The 4483-nt window shown below is 46.5% G+C and overlaps 1 pseudogene; it reads right to left on the bottom strand.

Moving 5' to 3' along the window:
* Positions 1 to 786: 786 nt before the first annotated feature.
* On the bottom strand, positions 787 to 2461 carry LOC144180507 (uncharacterized; annotated as a pseudogene).
* Positions 2462 to 4483: the final 2022 nt, after the last annotated feature.

The following is a 4483-nucleotide window of genomic DNA, read 5'->3' as shown; positions in this document are numbered from 1 at the left end:
ATTATTATTTGAAATGCTTACGAAATAAAAGCCTCTAATGAGTTTTCTCCAAGCAGTGACATTATTGCTAATCACCAGCTTGGTCTGCAGTATAGTAGCGCCCGTAAAACCTTTCTGGGCTTTTCAAACAAGTTATTATTTGAAATGTTTACGAAACAAAAACCTTTAATGAGTTTACCCGAGCAGTGACATTATTGGTAATCACCAGCTTGGTCTGCAGAATACAACCGCTGGGGCAGGCTTTTTGTAAAAATAACACGCTTTTTCTTATTTTTTAGCTTTAAGACACCGAGTTTTATTTTATAATTATGTAATTACACACCCTTCTTTGCGTTTTGGTGGCTTGTATTTGAATTTACGGCACTGGACAATGAAGTTTGCGCACGACCGCAGCGCCACCTCTCGCCGCCGCTTAGCAACTCTGGGTCGGTGGGTGTCGTGACCGGCCGTTCAGCGCACGTAAAAACGCGCGCTACATGCGGTTCGACGTTGTGTGGCGGAAGTTTAAGAAACATAGGGGGAGAGTCGGGAGGAATGGGACACTTTTCCCAAATGCATTTTTAGTTTTCTTTATTTTGAACGCAAAAAGATGGTAGATGGATTATAGTACAAGTCGAAACAAGCTGCGCAAATTCTGAGAAACACGGGTTACTGCCACTTCTAGCACAACAGCAAAAAAATAGTTTCTAACAGCTAAAATCTGTCCCATTCCAGCCGTCCCTTCGGGTGGAGTGGGACATCCTTTGGGAGGAATGGGACGCCAGTAAAGTATCGGTCCCAACGTCTTCAGCGGACATTAAAAGACGAGAGTTCCACATCAAACTTGAAGCAAGCTTGCAGGCGCTTCGTTCCCCCAATAGTTTTTGGCGCTGGCAGCTTCATCACAATATCCTTCATTGCCACAGTCCCTATATCTTTCTGCGGAGGAAGGTAAAACTATGAGTTCTCTTCTTTCTTCCGAAGGAACTGGACACTGACGTCAATATTGTCACTACGTTCGACTCTACCCGTGTAATAAACGTCAGAATTTTTCTTACCAAATCTGACAAGGACCAAATCGCCTTTTGTCACTTGGAAAGTTTCGTTTGGGCAATCGGCCTCCGAAATGTCCCGCCTCTCATTCTAGGAACCCGACATGTCGCTGTCTGAATCATCAAATGCAACGGCAACAGTGTCGTCTTCACTTGAAGAACTGAACTCCTTCTGAAGTCGCCGTTTCTTTTTTGGGCGGGTAGTGGCGACAGTCTTAGCTGTGGTAAGCACTCTTTTTTTCAGACTCTGTCGTGCCAGCCTCTCTGCAGCTTCTTGTTCAATCGCATGTTTCTCGGGTGTATCCGTAAGGACTTTTGTCCTACCTTTCTTCCTTCCTTTTTGCCCTGTTTTACGTGGTGCAGCCTTAGGGTAGTGCCTTAGGTCGCTTGGAACAATCCGGCTGGGAGATGCAGTTGACGTCGAGGCTGCGTTGGCGACAGTAGGTGGGAAAACATCTGTAGAGACGTTGCGAGCTCCATGGCCGTTTGTCTCAAAGTTCAAATCACTTTTCAGTCGGCTTGCGCTGTCCGTTTTATCGGTGACGGTGGCCGTCTGTCATGACACCTCTCCGCTTACGGACGTTACGGGTCTGTCAGCGACTGATGACATCATGTAGTCATCCGAAGTGAAGGGCTCGCTATTGAAAGGCCAAATTTCAATTTTCTGAAAGCCCGAGATTATGTTCTTTTGTGTCACCTTTAATACGTAGGCGGATCCAACTAGTTGTGCAACATTGTGGATGGAGATGGTCTTTCCGGGGTTATTTATGAGCCAATCATTGCAAGCAGCGTTGTACCGAGATTTAAATGGTCCGTACACGGACACATCAAGTGGCTGCAGGCGGTGGCTACAGTGTGGGGGAAAGGTCAGCAGGATGACTCCGCTCTCTTTGGCCTTGTTGATGGCGTTGATGCTCACATGGCTTTCATGATTGTCGAGAATTAAGAGAATTGGTTCCTCCTTCGAGCACTTCGTATGTCTCACAGTGTGCTCTAATGCCAAGAAAAACAGTTCGCTGGACATCCATCCCGACTTGCTTGCCAAACCGAGGCTTCCTGCCGGGGCGCCTTTCAGAAAAAAATCTTTAAACCTCACGCGTGGAAAAATGAACACTGGTGGCAGGGCGTTTCCGATGGCATTAACAGTGCACAAAACAGTCACCAGTTCGCCGCGTTCTGCGGATGTAACCTGACCGATTTGCTTTTCTCCACGTGCTGCTACTACTTTTGGTGGGTTGTGTGCAGTTTTGAAGCCCGTTTCATCACAATTGTAGATGCGGTCCGGAGTTAGCTTGTATCGGTCGTAGACACTTTTCAGGTTTGAAAGGAAAGCATCGACGTTGTTCTTATTGAAGCTTGTTGCCCGACCCAGACTGGTAGCTTCTGGCGATCGAAGCGATAGCTCGGGATGGCGGTCCATAAAGCCCATAAACCAGTCTCTGCCAGCTACCTTGTTCTGTTCCCATGACGCCGGGCACTTCCGGTTTAAGGCTGTTGCAAACTCATACGCCAGTGAACGAACTTGCATTCTCGTAAGCCCATAATGCATTTTGCTTGCTTTCAGCAAATATTCTTTCAAGAGTACTTCATCTTCTGTTGTGAAGACCATTCCGCGGACCAAATTGGACTTGAACATGATGCCACCTGTGTCACCGCATTCTCTGTACTTCTTCACTGCTCGGCCAAGCGATGATTTTGATATTTCAAAAGCTTCTGCTACGTCTCTTATACTTTTCTTTTCCTCACACACCAATCTCACAGCATCCAGGATCCAATTGTTCGATGTTTGAGCTCTGTCGGGATGCTTCCTCTTGTAAACCCGCGGAATCTTCCTGAAAATGGAAATGGATCAAAAATTGGCAAATGTAAATATTCACGCACACCAAGCACGCTTAACTTCCTTGCATGCACGTAACAGCACTCCTATTGCTGCCTACTATTCACGTGCTTATTCCGGGCTTCTCGCAAATGTGTACAGTAATCACACCTTTTTAGTGGAGAAACATTGCATTTTATGATGCCCCATTGGTTTAGCGCGTCTTAACGTCAACTGTCGCAGAAACAGCCTGTCTGTTATTTAACATCATGGCACCACGCATTTGTACACTTTAAATAACAAATAAAAAAATGACTGCTTCCGGAACTAAAGCAGCACAGCATTGAAACTTCGCTAGACACAGCACCAGCCGTAAGATGGGGAGGAATGGGACACTGTCCCATTCCACCCGCGACTCAAATGTCCCATTCCTCCCCAGGTGGTTCGCCCAACGAAAAATACATTCAATGGCGAAAATTCTCTTGTTAGGGCTAAACTTGTTATTGCATGAAGTACGACCCTAACGCGTGTTTTCGAAGAAAAATTGGTATCAGCATAGGCAAGGCGGTTTAAAACTGAGAGAGGTGTAATTGAGTAAGCGGATACTTACTTTTGACAAGTGAAAAACGAGAGTTGTAGTCAGAGAAAGCTCCATCCGCTGAAGACGGCCACCATTACAGCCAGGCTATCGGTATGCTAGCGCCATCTCGTGAGCAGCCGATGAACGTGTTTGAACTAACTCCTGGAGAGATAAACGAGCTGTCCCATTCCTCCAACCGTCCCAAACCTCCCGACTCTCCCTAGTTATAATTGCAAGTTGCAGGGTCCGAAAGGCTCAAAATGCTGCAGGAAAGAATTAGTGGCAGCGCCGCTACTGCTGCGTGAAGGACTGCCACAATCGCGAAAGGCAGCCTGCCTGAAAGGCATCGTTCTTTACAGGTTTCTTGGGCAGCCGTGGAGAATAAGCGCCCCAAGAAATGGATTTTTGCTGTAAGAAAGCCGTGCCATTTTTTGCCAGTGGAAGGAGTAAAATTATGACTACGATGACTTTTTATGCGCAGCGCAGACAAGAGGGGCCGTAAAACTAAAACGTTTGCTTTCAGTGTTCCATACACATCGCGCGCTGCGATGAATCGCATGCCATCGTAGTATTTGCATACCACAAGGTATTACGGCTTCCGCCACTATTGTTTTATCAACAGTAACCTTTTTTTAGCGACATTCACGGCACCGAATGGATGCCAAAAGGCGGCACAAGAATATGTTCACAGCGCTTCGCGGGTGATGCCAAAAGCAATGTCAAGACGGTCAATGCGCATCCCGCTTACTGCCATACTTTGATCCCCGGAGTTCGGCCACGCATTCCAAGCTAGAGCGTGGCAAGCTATCAAAGTCAAGGTTGCATTCACTCGCGCTGACTTCTTTAATTCGTTTTGCGTACTCTGAAAATTGACGTTACGATTGTTTAAGCAGAGTATGGAGAGGAGGAAGAAATACTTTTTTGGAGAATTCTGAACGGCTTGAACAAACTGTATCACAATTAGCCGCTAAGACTACTCTAACATTACTCACAAGATAGAAGCCGAAACTCCACGAAATCTTCGTAAAGACAGCCGCAGCTCCGCAGCAGATTTCA

The sequence above is a fragment of the Haemaphysalis longicornis genome, unplaced genomic scaffold, assembly GCF_048455015.1.
Source record: "Haemaphysalis longicornis isolate Haplotype H1 unplaced genomic scaffold, Haemaphysalis longicornis Haplotype H1 scaffold_4, whole genome shotgun sequence".
NCBI lineage: Eukaryota > Metazoa > Arthropoda > Arachnida > Ixodida > Ixodidae > Haemaphysalis > Haemaphysalis longicornis.
Note: the sequence above shows the minus strand (reverse complement) of the source record. Positions and strands in the feature narration are given on the sequence as shown.